General features: G+C 43.6%; 1 protein-coding gene across 1 annotated transcript in view; it reads right to left on the bottom strand.

Moving 5' to 3' along the window:
• Nucleotides 1-7305, bottom strand: part of LOC143766183 (uncharacterized) — a 42006-nt gene extending 34701 nt beyond the window's left edge. Inside the window, exon 1 of the mRNA XM_077253658.1 lies at nt 7207-7305. The gene's annotated coding sequence lies outside the window, so the exon portion shown is untranslated. The remainder of the gene's footprint in view (nt 1-7206) is intronic.
• Nucleotides 7306-17892: the final 10587 nt, after the last annotated feature.

Here is a 17892-nt window from a genome sequence, read left to right as displayed (position 1 = left end):
CATTGAAAAGTCAAATGGCGCTCCTTCCCTTCCAAGCTCTGCCATGCGCCCAAACAATGGTTTACACCCACATATGGGGTATCAGCGTACTCAGGACAAATTGCACAACATTTTTTGGGGTCCAATTTCTTCTCTTACCCTTGGGAAAATAAAAAATTGGGGGCGAAAAGATCATTTTTGTGAAAAAATATGATTTTTTATTTTTACGGCTCTGCATTATAAACTTCTGTGAAGCACTTGGTGGGTCAAAGTGCTCACCACACATCTAGATAAGTTCCTTAGGGGGTCTACTTTCCAAAATGGTGTCACTTGTAGGGAGTTTCAATGTTTAGGCACATCAGGGGCTCTCCAAACGCAACATGGCGTCCCATCTCAATTCCAGTCAATTTTGCATTGAAAAGTCAAATGGCGCTCCTTCCCTTCCAAGCTCTGCCATGCGCCCAAACAATGGTTTACACCCACATATGGGGTATCAGCGTACTCAGGACAAATTGCACAACATTTTTTGGGGTCCAATTTCTTCTCTTACCCTTGGGAAAATAAAAAATTGGGGGCGAAAAGATCATTTTTGTGAAAAAATATGATTTTTTATTTTTACGGCTCTGCATTATAAACTTCTGTGAAGCACTTGGTGGGTCAAAGTGCTCACCACACATCTAGATAAGTTCCTTAGGGGGTCTACTTTCCAAAATGGTGTCACTTGTAGGGAGTTTCAATGTTTAGGCACATCAGGGGCTCTCCAAACGCAACATGGCGTCCCATCTCAATTCCAGTCAATTTTGCATTGAAAAGTCAAATGGCGCTCCTTCCCTTCCAAGCTCTGCCATGCGCCTAAACAATGGTTTACACCCACATATGGGGTATCATCGTACTCAGGACAAATTGTACAACAACTTTGGGGGTCCATTTTCTCCTGTTACCCTTGGTAAAATAAAACAAATTGGAGCTGAAATAAATTTTGTGTGAAAAAAAGTTAAATGTTCATTTTTATTTAAACATTCCAAAAATTCCTGTGAAACACCTGAAGGGTTAATAAACTTCTTGAATGTGGTTTTGAGCACCTTGAGGGGTGCAGTTTTTAGAATGGTGTCACACTTGAGTATTTTCTATCATATAGACCCCTCAAAATGACTTCAAATGAGATGTGGTCCCTAAAAAAAAATGGTGTTGTAAAAATGAGAAATTGCTGGTCAACTTTTAACCCTTATAACTCCGTCACAAAAAAAAAATTTTGGTTCCAAAATTGTACTGATGTAAAGTAGACATGTGGGAAATGTTACTTATTAAGTATTTTGCGTGACATATGTCTGTGATTTAAGGGCACAAAAATTCAAAGTTGGAAAATTGCAAAATTTTCAAAATTTTCGCCAAATTTCCATTTTTTTCACAAATAAACGCAAGTTATATCGAATAAATTTTACCTTTAACATGAAGTACAATATGTCACGAGAAAACAATGTCAGAATCGCCAAGATCCGTCAAAGCGTTCCAGAGTTATAGCCTCATAAAGGGACAGTGGTCAGAATTGTAAAAATTGGCCCGGTCATTAACGTGCAAACCACCCTTGGGGGTGAAGGGGTTAAATCGATAGCTGCCATGAAGCACTGTGGGAACAAGAGTTTTATCGCTGTATTCACAGACTCAATTTTGAAGGAACAGTTTACTACCGATTGGTTGAGGTTTTTTAAATTGACGATAGTTCTTAGTGACCCGTCTGATTTTTTTTTATCAAAAAAAGAGGGGAATAAAAACCTTTTCCCTGTTCTTCCCCCGGCACTTCTACCAGAACATGTTTTGATACCAGCTCCAGTACCTCTGTTTCCAAGGCTAGCTGCTCTTCTGGGGTTTTTCTTTGGGGTGTTGAAATATAAGTCTGTCGCGGTGGATAAACAAAATCTATTTTTAGGCCGTCTCTGACCACCTTCAGAGCCCAATGAGTGGGGGAGATGTTTACCCAGGCTGGGAAAAAAGACGAAAGCCTCAACCCTACTGGTCTGGCGTCATTGGGAGGGCTTTTTAGTTGATGTTGAGGGACCTTTAAACATATATTCAGATCCCCTTCTGTCTCTGGAGTCCCAACTCCTATCTCCCGGGGGGCGGCCCCTACTAAATTTGCCCCTCCAAAAATAAGGCCTCCTAAAGTCCACTGGAAAGCGAGGAAAACCCTTTTTCCTGTCACCGGCTTTCTCCAGAATGTCCTCCAACTTTTTACCGAAGAGGAAATGGCCATCACATGGTATAGAACAGAGTCTATTTTTTGAGGGCAAGTCTCCCGGGCACCCCTTCAACCAGAGAGCACGCCTAGCCGCATTGGATAAACTTGCAGCTCTAGCCGCCAGCCTTACAGAGTCTGCTGACGAATCTGCTATAAAGGCAGCCGTTCCTTTAGCCATAACTACATTGGATAAAATTTCGTCTCTTGGAGCTTTAGATTTTAACTGCTCCTCTATTTGCTGTAACCATACAATAAGGGAACGTGAGACACAGGTTCCTGCAATTGCTGGTTTCAGACCGCCTGCGGTTGCTTCCCAGGTGTGTCTTAGGAATCCGTCCGCTTTTTTATCTAAGGGGTCCCTTAATACACCAGAGTCTTCTAAGGGAAGGGATAGCTTTTTAGAAGATCTAGCTACTGCGCCATCAATTTTAGGCACTTTATCCCAAGTCTCTGAATCTTTTTCCTCAAAGGGGTAACGTCTTTTAGAAGCCGAGGGCAGATTACCCGATTTCTCCGGCTTTTTCCATTCTTTTTCAATAAGGGCCTTTATTTTGGAGTTAACAGGAAAAGTACGTTTTCTTTTTTCCTCCAACCCCCCGAACATAATGTCCTCCAGGGATTTGGCTGTTTTCTCATCCTTTAGGCCCATAGAAGCTCTAACGGCTTTAACCAGCTTGTCCATGTTCTCGGTAAGAAAGCACGGACGGCCCTCAACATCACTATCTGAAGAGGAGCCGGGGGACCTAGAGGAGGAGCAGGGAGACAATGGTTCCTCCTGACATTCCTCATCAGAATGAGAAACCTCGGATACGGAAACCGGTTCTGTGTCTCTACTACCCTTTTTCTTAAGGGCTGCTTTAACGGAGCCTTCTACTTCTGCTCTAATTATTGCCCTAAGACTAGAGGCAAAGTCACGTAGATCACTCACTACCCGCTGACCACAAACGGTACCGGATTCTGAGGCGGACTAGGAGCACGGGGAATGTTCCTCCTGGAGGTAGAAGAACCCTGAGACGACTGACCAGGACGATTGCCACTCCTTCCACTCGAGCGGCTATTCTTCTTTGTACGCTGGTGGGCAGGCGTATCACCTGAAAGGGGCTCATGTTGCTGTTGCTGCTGCTGTAATGGCTGCTGCTGCTGCTGAAGCTCCATACCATCCTCCATCTCTGGAATAGCTGTATGGAAATGAGCGTCGTTACAGCGTTATTTTACCCTTAATAAAGGGTCCTGTCCATGCTCTCCACCTCTTCCGGTGACCGTTAAGCTCTTCTTCTCCCCCTGGACACCGCCGGGAAGCCTGTGGCGTTACCGGCGTTCTTTCCATGGGCGCCGCCATCTTGGATCCGGCGCGCCGGTCTGACGTCATGCGGGCACGCCCACTCCCAGCGTACCTTGCGCGCAACGTCAGCCGCGCGCCCGGAAGTGGCCCAGCTGAGGGGGAGAGAGCGGCGTGGCAGACAGAGACCGGCCCCAGGAGTCCGGACTGCACTGGACCGACGCCCGCACGTGCGCAAGAGCCCCACGGGATCTGCGAACGGCGCTACCGTCTCCCGAAGGCCGGCATACAGGCACCCTGCCTGCGCTTCCAGTGCCGGGACAGGAGCGGGTAAGTGGATCATCTATCAAAAATCAAACCGCCGTCTTCAGCACAAGGGTTCCCATCAGGACAGGAAACCCAACTGAAGCGAGGGAGAGGTACTGCCCTTTTATTTCAGTAGGTTTCCTGTCCTGACTGGGCGGATCCCTCTCTCTCAGGTGTGCTGTCATGGGAGACGGGAAAACACTGCATTTTTCCTGCGGATTTATTGCGGATTTTATTTTCCATAGGTTAACATGGTACTGCACACCGCATGGAAATCTGCTGCGGATCCGCAGCATCAAAAACGCTGCGGATCTGCAGTAAAAACCGCAACGTGTGCACACACCCTTAAGGTACCGTCACACTCAGCGACGCTGCAGCAATATAGACAACGAGCCGATCGCTGCAGCGTCGCTGTTTAGGTCGCTGTAGAGATGTCAAACACAGCAGCTCCAGAACGATGCAGGAGCGATCCTGTGACGTAGCGGTGACTCACTTATCGTTCTCACAGGTCGTTAGCTCCATGTTTAACATTGCTGGCATTGTTGCTTTTGCGGTCAAACACGACGATACACGCCGATCTGACGACCAAATAAAGTTCTGGACTTCTAGCTCCGACCAGCGATATCACAGCGGGATCCAGATCGCTGCTGCGTGTCAAACACAACGAGATCGCTAACCAGGACGCTGCAACGTCACGGATCGTTGTCGTTCTTGTTGGAAAGTTGTTTAGTGTGAAGGTACCTTTGGAGTTCATGTGAGAATGACTGTTGACCCTTATTGTCATTGAATTAATGTTCAATGGCTGCCATTTGTTGACTGGCTCCTGATTATATTTTGTATCTGTCCTAGTATTGCAGACTTAGTAATGTTCAACTTTCTTTGGGAAACAAAGGCACAATGTTTTAAATGTTTGTTAATATGTTGACCCATTGGTGCTCTGCAATATGAAGGACAATCTATACATGTTGTTTGAACACTCCAGCAGTGAGGGACCCCCAAGTCTGTGGAAGAATGCCTGAATGAGAAGTTGTGACCTATAAAAAGGATCTGCCTGTGTTTAGAGAGTCTATATTACAGAAGCCATGGCATCATGACTCCAACTGAAGAAATACAAAGCTGCTTCATTGAACATCTATGAAACCTCAAAGACTTTTAGAGAATCCAGATTGGGACAATCAAGTCACCTGGCCTCGTACATCAATGGATTATCATCTTCCTAAGCTTGTCATTACCTACTCACTGTGGGGGCCCGCCAAAGCGGGAAGCCACTGGTGGGGGTACTCCACCCTGGAAATAGCTGTAATCCCGGCGAGTCCGCGGAAGGGTGAGACTCCGTAATTTGCACTATCTTGGGTATTTGCTGGTATTGTTCTATATGCTATTGTGTGTTGGTGGTTCAATAAATTATTGCCACACCGTTTTATCCCCACCCTGTGTTGTCCGAGTAGTATTCTGTCCACGGGGAAAGAGAACAGGTGTTCAGTGGTATGAGTCCTGGTGCATGCAGTCTTTATAAAGATAGCCGGGCCAGCGGATGAGAGCACACACTAATTATGGATCTCTACATACACAGATAAGTCTTGTTTAGTATTCTAATCACAGATACATGCCAGCCTTACAGTCTATTGGTCACGTCCATACTATTGGATCAGAAGGGCTGCCCAATACTCGATAAGTGCACCCCACTGACACTAAAGAACCTGGCTGAATGAGTCCTTAGTAGTGATTAGCGAGTATACTCGTGGCTCGTGGTTTTCCTGAGCATGCTCGGGTGATCTCCAAGTATTTATGACTGCTCGGAGATTTCGTTTTCATCGTGGCACCTGAATGATTTACAGCCACTAGCCTGCGTGATTACATGTGGGGATTCCCTAGCAACCAGGCAACACCCACATGTACTCAGCCTGGCTAGTAGCTGTAAATCATTCAGCTGCAGGGATGAAAACTGAATCAGCATTACAGCATTACAAATACTCGACCACCCGAGCGTGCTCAGGAAAACCCGAGCAACGAGTACACTCGCTCATCACTAGTCCTTAGTTAACATTTTGACCAAAATACGCATGCTTGAAACCCGCCTCGAGGGCTCTCACTGTCTTGCCAATTGCTTTACTAAAATTAAAGACAAATCACTGCAAAAAGGACATAAATCCCCCAAATAATCACAGAAAAACATAAACATACTTTCCAATACCTGGTCACGTTAATACCGCACTGCAGGATGCAGCAGACCCCCATGATAAAGGGCAGCGCAAGAAAAATATTGATGACAACCACTTGCGCATTTTGGCCAAAAGATCAATGAAGACCCCGTACATTTTCATTTCTTCATCTTTTATGAGGCAGCCAAGTTTTTTAACCTTTGTGGCGCTGAGCTACTAATATGTTCCAGTCCCCACATGACTATCGGCTGTTAAGCAGTCCCTGCACATGTTGCGGCTGTCTAACAGCTGCGAGCCATGCAGCCACAGGGACTCAAACATATTTTTTGAGCACGCCAAAGACACTCGGTTAGCACCTGAGCATGCTGAGATAACACTTTATCCGAGCACATTCACTCATCACTACTCGTCACATGATTAATAAGCTGTTCCATCGCTGAGGAAATGAAATCATTATAGGACTTGAAAAATGGAGAATGAAGATACAAACAAATCATTTTTTTTATTTTTTTGCCACTCATATAACAACAACAACAAAAAATAATTCATATACACGTTTGGTATCGAAGTAATTGCACTGACCAGGAGAATTATGTTACATGGTCATTTTTTTTTCTGCTTAAATAGCATGAACTAATTGAAAAACCACCCACACAAAAAAAAAAAATTGAGGAGTCGCTTTTTTTGCAATTTCACAGGACTTGGAATATTTTTTCCCGTTGTTCAGTCAGTTATATAGTAAAATAACAAACGTCATTCAAACCTACAACTCGGCCAAGAAAAAAAATAGGTCCTCGTACAACTATGGGGAGAAGAGCGGGGAAATCAGGAAGGAATCAGAAATCCATCCCGGCATAAAACCCACAATCCTCCTATAATGTGATGAGATCTTATATTCTCCATATTCTGCCCCACAGTCTCCTCCTCCAGGATCAGTGTCCTCAGTACAGGACCGACGCCACAGACATTTCATGGGAAATCCCTTTATTCTAAACTATTACAGCCAAAATGAGGGAAATTACAGTTTCTCCAGATTTCTATGGGGAGAAAAACCCGACATTTCCATTCCCTGTAATCTCCGTCATCTGTCCCCAAACCAGAGCGCCCTCCCCTGTATACATGAGCACAGCCAGCGTCCTATTACTGTACATATACACATGGCAGAGCTGGGGGCACTATCTCCGGGAATGGAGGGGTTACTGCCCCCTGCCCCCGCCCAGTAATGGGGAATCTCCAGCACCTACCTCCACCTGCAGAGCCGCACACCACATATATGGCTGTTCTGTGCGCACAGGACCTGGGATGAGGTCACAGGAGGGGAGGAGTCAGGGGTCACATGATCAGGGGCCTCAGTGTATGCAGGACTCTGCTGTGCTGGTTGTCATGGTGCTGGATGAGGGGGAGTTTATGTGTGGGGTCAGGAGGGGTTTACAGTGTGGATGTAGCAGAGCCATGTATGTGCGAGGTGTACGGAGTGGAGCCACGTGTGTGTACGAGGTGTACGGAGCGGAGCCGTGTGTGTACAAGGTGTACGGAGCGGAGCCGTGTGTGTACGAGGTGTACGGAGCGGAGCCGTGTGTGTACGAGGTGTACGGAGCGGAGCCGTGTGTGTACGAGGTGTATGGAGCGGAGCCGTGTGTGTACGAGGTGTACGGAGCAGAGCCGTGTGTGTACGAGGTGTACGGAGCAGAGCCGTGTGTGTACGAGGTGTATGGAGCGGAGCCGTGTGTGTACGAGGTGTACGGAGCAGAGCCGTGTGTACGAGGTGTACGGAGCGGAGCCGTGTGTGTACGAGGTGTACGGAGCGGAGCCGTGTGTGTACGAGGTGTACGGAGCGGAGCCGTGTGTGTACGAGGTGTACGGAGCGGAGCCGTGTGTGTACGAGGTGTACGGAGCAGAGCCGTGTGTGTACGAGGTGTACGGAGCAGAGCCGTGTGTGTACGAGGTGTATGGAGCGGAGCCGTGTGTGTACGAGGTGTACGGAGCAGAGCCGTGTGTGTACGAGGTGTACGGAGCAGAGCCGTGTGTGTACGAGGTGTACGGAGCGGAGCCGTGTGTGTACGAGGTGTACGGAGCAGAGCCGTGTGTGTACGAGGTGTACGGAGCGGAGCCGTGTGTGTACGAGGTGTACGGAGCGGAGCCGTGTGTGTACGAGGTGTACGGAGCAGAGCCGTGTGTGTACGGAGCGGAGCCGTGTGTGTACGAGGTGTACGGAGCGGAGCCGTGTGTGTACGAGGTGTACGGAGCAGAGCCGTGTGTGTACGAGGTGTACGGAGCGGAGCCGTGTGTGTACGAGGTATACGGAGCAGAGCCGTGTGTGTACGAGGTGTACGGAGCAGAGCCGTGTGTGTACGAGGTGTACGGAGCGGAGCCGTGTGTGTACGAGGTGTACGGAGCAGAGACGAGCGTGTACGAGGTGTACGGAGCAGAGACGAGCGTGTCACACAAGATGTACGGAGCAGAGCCACGCTGAGACGACACAGAGTTAGTGACCACCTGTGGACCCCACTACCTGCAGATTAGGATGCTCAGATTCCTGAATTGGTGGCCCGATCAGGAATCCATCTTGATACTGCAGGCCTCACAATCACTGCCTTTTTCATAGTCTTTCTCTCTGATGATTATATACAGTGGGTATGGAAATTATTCAGACCCCTTTAAATTTTTTTTTTTTAATCTGTGATAGGTAAACTGTTTATGCCATTAATACAGTGAAGGGATCATATTGTTCATTAGTATAGTATGTATTTTACCAATACCAAGTTATTTTTCTGTCTTGTTAACTCTCTGTTATCTCAGTGGATGTGAAGTTTTGCTATGGTATTGGTCAATGAAGTTGATGTTAACACTGTTTTGGATTTACGGACGGGGGTCCAGGGAGTTAGTTTGAGGCCACGTTCGCACGTTCAGTATTTGGTCAGTATTTTACATCATTATTTGTAAGCCAAAACCAGGAGTGGGTGAAAAAAAAATGCAGAAGTGGTGACGTGTTTCTATTAGTTTCTATTATACTTTTCCTCTGATTGTTCCTCTCTTGGTTGATGTAAAATACTGACCAAATACTGAACGTGTGAATGTGACCTTACTGTGTCTATATACTGAATACTTGTTTTATTATTACATTTGACCATATGTTAATGTTAATTATTAAAAGTTATGCTTTAGCACCTCTACTCGGGAAATTGCACAACAAATTTTGGGGTCCATTTTCTCCTGTTACCTTTGTGAAAATGAAAACTTGTAAAAATATTTTACTAAATCACAAAATAGTAAAAAATTGTACCCATAAATAAATATTTTTATGAAAAAAATAAGAGGAGAAAACAATGCTTTATCATCATGACATTAAACAAAAAGTGGAATAACACGCAAAAAAGACAAATATAAATAAAAATGGTATTGCTGAAAACGTCATGGTTCCTCCAAAAAACATGCCGCCATACAGCTCAAAAAAAAAAATGTTATAGCTCTGAGAATAAAGTGACACATTTTTTTTCTATAAAAGTTTTTGAGTTAAAGCATCAAACCATTAAAAAAAATAATATATATGTAACTGGCATTACTGTAATCGTACTGACCCAAAGAATCAATTTGCCTTATCAATTTTACCACATGTGAAATGGCATAAAAAAACCTCCAAAAACACAATTCCTGAATTGCTGTTTTTTGTTCATTCTGCTTCCCAAAAATCGGAATAGAAGCGTCAACTCACCCGGCAAAATAACAAGCCTTCACATGACTGTCGGCAAAAATATAGGAAAAATATAGCTCTGAAAATATGATGATGCAAAAACTAGTTTTTACAAGAAATGGGTCTTTTAGCGTGAGACACAAACCAAACATAAAAGCCCAATGCAAATCTAGTATCGCTGTAGTCTCACCAACCCAAAGAATAAAGTCGTTAAATCACTTATACCACATGAGGAATGTAAAAATTAAATAAAACCAATTCTTTACCTGCTGTTGATGTTTTCATTCTGCCTCTCAAAGTGCACAGTAAGGCTCGGCTCACATTTATCCTGCGCTCTACGCTGAGCGCTTACATGGTAGCACATAGGCTCTGGAAAAGTGAAATGGCTCCTAGTCCCCAAAAGAAATTCAGCAAATTCTGTGCTCCCAAATCCAAATTACCTCACCACTTCTGAGCCCCAGTGTGTCTAAACCATATTAGTATCCACATGTTTGGTATTACTGTAGCGATGACAGCTTGTCTAATTTATGGGTGTGTCTCCAGAAGCACGAGCTGTGCACTATAATGTACTGGGGACAACAGCAGTTTGCAATTTTCACTCAGCAACATCCACTGCTACACATTGAGTCACATTCGTCACTACACCTGTAGAAATGTTCCCAAAGCGGTATAATTTCCAAAATGGGGTCAGTTGGGGGATTCTGCTTTTCATGCATTTAGGGGCTTTGTACAGGAAGTCCGCAAACTATTCTAAGAAAATCTTACCCCCAGAAGGCAAATAGCGCTGTCTCTCCTGAGTCTCACCATTTGGCTAAGCAAAACTGTGCTGCCACATATGGGGTAGTGCCACGTTCAGCAGAAATTGTGGGCCAAATGTTGGTAGAATCTGGGACAAAAACTAGATTTTGTGGTAAAAATGTAATGATTGTCCAATGGTATAAAATTCTGTGACCCACCTGTGGTGTCAATATGATCACTGCAACCCTTGATGAATTCATTGAGAGGCGTAGTTTGTAAAATGGGGTCACCTATGGGGGGGTGGTTCTGCTATTCAGGCACCTCAAGGGCTCTCCCAGTGGGGTCATGGCAACCCCAAACTATAAGGGTGCGTGTCCACGTTCAGGATGGCCGGCGGTATCGCCGCAGCGGCGAAGCCGCTCGGCGCTAAGCCCCGCCCCCTTTCTGGGACGCGATCATGCCGGATGTGTACAGTACACATCCGGGATCATCGCACCCCTCGCCATAGGGCCCTGTGATATTACCTGCGGCGACGCAGCGTCGCCGCAGGTAGCACGGACATGCTGCGATCTGAAAAGACGCGCAGCATGTCCGGAGTCGCAGGCCCGCCGCGTGCGGGTTTCCACGCATAGTGGACATGGGATTTCAAAAAATCCCCTCCACTATGCTGGAACATCTGGACGCTGCGTGTTTGACGCTGCAGCGTCAAACAAGCAGCGTTTACTTACCGTGGACACACGGCCTAAGGGTATGTGCACACGTTGCAGATTTTGCTGTGGATCTGCAGCGGATTGGCAGCAGTTTTCCATGAGTTTACAGTACCATGTAAACCTATGGAAAACAAAATCCGCAGTGCACATGCTGTGGAAAAAAAACACGCGGAAACGTAGTGTTGTTTATTCCGCAGCATGTCCATTCTTTGTGCGGATTCCGCAGCGGCTTACACCTGCTCCATAATAGGAATCCGCAGGTGGTAAACCACAGGTGGAATCCGCACAAAATCCGCAAAAAAATCACGGTAATTCCGCAGTGTGGTTTACCTGCAGATTTACCAAAATCAGTCCGAAAAAATCCGCAGAGTAATCCGCAGAGTGTGCACATACCCTAACAGTTAAATCTGCACTGTATTAAGGGACGCCTTCTTTTCTGAGCTTTGCACTGTGCCTGAAAAGTATTTCCCGATTTACATATAGGGTATTAGCATGTTCAGGAGACATTTTTACTACAAACTGAGAGGTCCATTTTTTTTACTACTAACCTTTAGAAAAATTAAAAACTTGGGGCTAAAATAACATATTAGTGGTAAAAATGTAATTATTCTTTCTTCACCGCCCAATTGTATTAAATTCTGTGAGGCATGTTGTAAAATGAGGTCATATCTTGTAGATTGTGAGCCCTCGCAGGCAGGGTCCTCTCCTGCTGTACCAATTGTGACTTGTATTGTTCAAGATTATTGTACCTGTTTTTATTATGTATACCCCTCCTCACAAGTAAAGCGCCATGGAATAAATGGCGCTATAATAATAATATATTAGGGTTTCAGCTGTTCCGGTACCTCTGGGGCCTTCAATATGACATGTATAGTGATGAGCGAGTGTACTCGTTGATCGGGTGACCTCCGAGTATTTATGACTGCTCGGAGATTTAGCTTTCATTGAGGCAGCTGAATGATTTACAGCTACTAGCGAGCTTGATTACATGTGGGGATTCCCTATCAACCAGGCAACCCCCACATGTACTCAGCCTGGGTAGTAGCTGTAAATCATTCAGCTGCAGCGATGAAAACTAAATCTCCGAGCTGTCATAAATACTCGGAAGTCACCCGAGCAACGAGTACACTCACTCATCACTAGACATGGCACCTTCAAACCATTCCAGCAAAGGTACCTGGGTTCAAGTTGCTCACTACTAGGGTTGAGCGACCTTGATCTTTTTAGGGTCGAGTCATGTTTTGTGAAACCCGACTTTTTGAAAAGTCGAGTCGGGCGAAATCGGCCGATTACTGCGAAAAGTCGAGGATCGGCCGGAACACGAAACCCTATGCACGTCAATGGGGATTTTTTTTTTCTCTCTCTCTCTCCCCCTCCGTCCCAGCCCCGAAAATTTCGTTTTACACATTGCTGCGCACAAGCGCTAAAATGATCATAGGCGTACACGCCCCTAACCACTATGTCATCACTCTGCCCACACTCCTACATTGGCTGAAAAAATGGCGCTAAACGCATCATACGAAACGCGACTTTGGCGCCAAGATCGCGTACCGCATGGCCGACCCCACACAGGGATCGGGTCGGGTTTCATGAGACGCCGACTTTGCCAAAAGTCGGCGACTTATGAAAATGAACGATCCGTTTCGCTCAACCCTACTCACTACACATCTAGATAAGTTAATTGACGGGTCGTTTCCAAAATGGGATCACTCGTGGGGCGTTTCTACTGTTTAGACACATCAGGGGCTCTCCAAACATGACACGCACAGACCATTCCATCAAAGTGCGTTCCAAAATGTTACGCCTTCCTTCCTGAGGCCTGCTGTGCGCCCAAACTGTAGGTTTCCCCCCACATATGGAGTATCTGGGAAATTGTACAACAAATTTTGGAAAACTTTTTAACGGTTACCCTTGTGAAAATAAAACATTTGGTGCTAAAAGAACATTTCATTCCATTAATTCCTGTGAAGCACCTGAAGAGTTAATAAAGCTCTTTATTTTGAGCACCTGTAGAGGTGCAGTTTTTAAAATGGTGCTGTGTCAATTTGGGCTTTTTTCTTTCATATAGAAAAGTCACTCCAAATGTGATGTGGTGACTAAAAAAAAAAAATGGTTTTGTAAATTTTGGTGGAAAAAGTATAAGTAACTCGTCGACTTTTATCCCTTCTAACCTCCTAAAAAAAAACACCATAAAAATTCTAAGCTTGAGAATTACAACATTCAAAGTTCTTGTCAAGGTTTTGATATTTTAAAATATACACGTAAATTGTATCTACATAACTTTACCTGTAACATGAAGTACAATGAGTCACGGAAAAAAATAGTTTTTGGATACGTTCTTGGGATATGTTGAAGCATATTACCACAAAAAAAGTGATCCTGGTCAAAAGTGAAAAATTTGGCCTGATCAGCTAAGGGGTTAAACAATAGCAATCAGGACTATCTCCGATCACTGCAGTTACAGGTGCTGGCTTTGTAGAACAACAGGCATCGTGCAAGTTCATCTTCTGATAGTGATGTACAGTTATGTCAGGAAACTCAAAAATGGTTGTATCACTAACTATTTAACCCTGGAAAATTTTTATAAAGGGACTGTCAGGATAGAATGACTGTTAAAACTAAGTACAGGACAGTTTATCTTTAGTACAAAGATATATCTCTAAGTACAAGCGCTCTGTGCATTATGGCGGGGCCAAACATTCAAATACACCTTCCCACATGCTTTTTTCCCCTCATTCTTCACCTCCCTATTCTTTGATTGACGGCTCTGACTTCATAGAGCCAATGAAGGGCAGGAAGAGGTTTTTGAAAATTTGCCACACCATGATGCACCGAGTGCTGGTACTTGGTCTCAACAGTCATTCTGTGCTGACAGATTCCCTTTAAAATTAAAGGCACAAAACATTATTGCATTAAGTTTGGGTTTTTTTCTATCAAGTTTAAGTGTTTTGCACCTTTGTTTTGTTTGTGCCAAATTCAACTGAGGCTACTTTCACACTAGCGTTAACTGCAATACGTCGCAAATGCGTTGTTTTGCCGAAAATACGCATCCAGCAAAAGTTCTTGCTGGATACGTTTTTTCGTCATAGACTAACATTAGCGACGCATTGCCAAACGTCGCGTCCGTTTTGCGACGCTTGGGCGTGTGTTAGCGGACCGTCGGGAGAAAAAAACCTTACATGTAACGTTTTTTGCTCCCGACGGTCCGCTTTTTCCGACCGCGCATGCGCGGCCGGAACTCCGCCCACACCTCCCCGCACCTCACAATGGGGCAGCGGATGCGTTGGAAAAATACATCCGCTGCCCCCGTTGTGCGGCGGAGACCACGCTAGCGTCGGAAACGTCGGCCCGAAGCACAGCGACGGGTCTTTCCCGACGCTAGTGTGAAAGTAGCCTTACATTATTGCTGTTTTTTTTAAAGTTTTATTTGTTTGCCTGTATTTTTTGTAGACTGCTACTGTGGGCTGGGTTTAGAGACTTCAGATAATTTTTTCCGATTAGTAAGTTGCGCCTTGTCAAAGTCACAAAATTTGTTCAAAATGTACCCTAGATCCCCATCTGAAGAGATTTTATGGACATCAGGAATTTTTGCAACGTGCATTTTCCATGAAAAGGTGACAAAATTGTTAAGAACAGGAATAAAAACAAATTTTTTGTGCACAAAATTTATGGACAACATGGCATTTTATTTCTTTTGCCCAAAATTTGTCAAAAATTCAGCGAATACCCAAAGACAAAGAAATTGAGACAAAAATTGATAAAAAAAAAAAAAGTTTTAACTCTTCCATAATTGTTTTTCTTTTTCTTCCTTGATATGAAAAAAGTTGAACGGACCCAAAAATTGTGCCATTAAAATCAACTTGTACAGCTCCATCTGTAGAAATATAAAGATTTATGGATCTCAGAAAATGTCAACAAAAACAAAATAAATGTTTTTTTTTGTACAAAGTAAAAATAAAACATAAATTTGGTGTCATTGTGATTGTATGGACCCGCAAGATAGAGAACATGTCGATTATACTTAACGATAAATGGTGTTTAAAAGAAATGTAGACACAAAATCCAGAATTGCTGTTTTGTTTTTTTCATGCCACCTTCAAACACAAAAAAAAGTGTAATTAAGTCAAAAAGTCGTACATAATAAACAATGGAGCCAATTAAACTATAGCTTGTCCCAAAATAATACTTTGTCTCAAAATAAGCTTTTAGAACATAACACAAAAATAAAATTATTATTATTTTTCAAACAGAGCATTTATTGTACAGACAAAAAAAAAAAATGACGCTAAATACGTATGGTGGTGCCATAACTGTCTTGGCCCGCAAAATTAAGTTAATACTATTTTTGCAGTACAGTAAATAACGTAAAATTAAAAATGTAGAACAATGGCAGAATTGCATTTTTTTATTTCCATAAACAATTGAAAACATTAGTTAATAATTACATATACAAGTAAAACTAATAGTTATAGCTCACAGTGAAAAAACCCAACATAGAATGTGCTTCTTCCATAAACTCATAGTAGGTCAGTGGTAATGTTAAATATCCAGTTCCATAAGTTGATATATTGTTGTGTTACCTAATGCTTTTTGGAATACAGATACATAATTGCACATAAACCCCCCAATATGGGTAGGACTAAATTATTGGCACATTTCCAAAATTGTGGGTGAACAACTTTGTTTTCAATCATGTGATGCTCAATCAAATTTGGCAAGAAAGAGGTTTGGGTAATACGAACATCACACCTGAAATCAGAGAAAAAGGGGAGAAGTTGACTCAGTTTGCTTTGTGTGTCTGCCACATTAAGCATGGAGAACAGAAAGTGGAGAAGAGAACTGTCTGAGGACTCGAGGTACCAAAATTGTTGAACAATATCAACAATCTCAAGATTACAAGTTGCACTCCACAGATCTTGATGTTCCCTTTTCCACAGTGCGCAGCATAATCAAGATGTTTACAACCCATGGCACTGTAGCTAGTCTCCCTGGATTGCTGAAAGGTTTCAACGCATTAAAGTCTGAAAAGTGGATAAGCAGCCCCGTTTAAGTTCCAAAAAGTGTAAAGCTGTTCTGCAGGCTCAGGGTGTATCAGTGTCAGCCTGAACTATCATTCACATTTGATGAAATGAAACACTATGGCACGACACCCAAGAGGACCTCGCTGCTCACAGAGACATAACAATTTTATTTAATTTATTCATTAAACAAAGTGTCCAGCAGACAGTTCACTATAAAAGGACAATACTTAACTTCTTAACCCCAAGGGTGGTTTGCACGTTAATGACCAGGCCAATTTTTACAATTCTGACCACTGTCCCTTTATGAGGTTATAACTCTGGAACGCTTCAACGGAGCCTGATGATTCTGACATTGTTTTCTCGTGACATATTGTACTTCATGATAGTGGTAAAATTTATTTGATATTACCTGCAATTATTTGTGAAAAAAAACGGAAATTTGGCGAAAATTTTGCAATTTTCCAACTTTGAATTTTTATGACCTTAAATCACAGAGATATGTCACACAAAATACTTAATAAGTAACATTTCCCACATGTCTACTTTACATCAGCACAATTTTGGAAAAAAAAATTTTGTTAGGGAGTTATAAGGGTTAAAAGTTCACCAGCAATTTCTCATTTTTACAACACCATTTTTTGTTTAGGGACCACATCACATTTGAAGTCACTTTGAGGGGTCTATGTGATAGAAAATACCCAAGTGTGTCACCATTCTAAAAACTGCACCCCTCAAGGTGCTCAAAACCACATTCAAGAAGTTCATTAACCCTTCAGGTGTTTTCACAGGAATTTTTGGAATGTTTAAATAAAAATGAACATTTAACTTTTTTTACAAAAAATTTACTTCAGCTCCAATTTGTTTTATTTTACCAAGGTTAACAGGAGAAATTGGACCCTAAAAGTTGTTGTGCAATTTGTCCTGAGTACGCTGATACCCAAAATATGGGGGTAAACCACTGTTTGGGCGCACGGCAGAGCTCGGAAGGGAAGGAGCGCCATTTGACTTTTCAATGCAAAATTGACTGGAATTGAGATAGGACGCCCTGTCGCATTTGGAGAGACCCTGATGTGCCTAAACATTTAAACCCCCCACAAGTGACATTATTTTGGAAAGTAGACCCCCTAAGGAACTTACATAGATGTGTGGTGAGCTCTTTGACCCACCAAGTGCTTCACAAAAGTTTATAATGCAGAGCCGTAAAAATAATAAATCATATTTTTTCACAAAAATGATCTTTTTGCCCCAAATTTTTATTTTCCCAAGGGTAACAGAAGGAATTGGACCCCAAAAGTTGTTGTGCAATTTGTCCTGAGTACGCCGATACCCCATATGTGGGGGTAAACCACTGTTTGGGCACATGGCAGAGCTCGGAAGGGAAGGAGCGCCGCTTGACTTTTCAATGCAAAATTGACTGGAATTGAGATGGGACACCATGTCGCATTTGGAGAGACCCTGAATGTGCCTAAGCATTGAAACCCCCCACAAGTGACACCATTTTGGAAAGTAGACCCCCTAAGGAACCTATCTAGATTTGTGGTGAGCACTTTGACCCACCAAGCGTTTCACTACAGTATATAACGCAGAGCCGTGAAAATAAAATATTTTTTTTTTCTTCCACAAAAATTATTTTTTAGCCCCCAGTTTTGAATGTGCTTAAACAGTGGAAACCCCCCAATTGTAACAGAAACCCTAACCTGAACATGCCCCTAACCCTAATCCCAACCACACCCCTAACCCCAACACACCCCTAAAACTCATCCCAACCCT

Source organism: Ranitomeya variabilis, chromosome 4, assembly GCF_051348905.1.
Source record: "Ranitomeya variabilis isolate aRanVar5 chromosome 4, aRanVar5.hap1, whole genome shotgun sequence".
Taxonomy (NCBI): domain Eukaryota; kingdom Metazoa; phylum Chordata; class Amphibia; order Anura; family Dendrobatidae; genus Ranitomeya; species Ranitomeya variabilis.
This window is presented reverse-complemented; position numbering and strand designations above follow the sequence as displayed.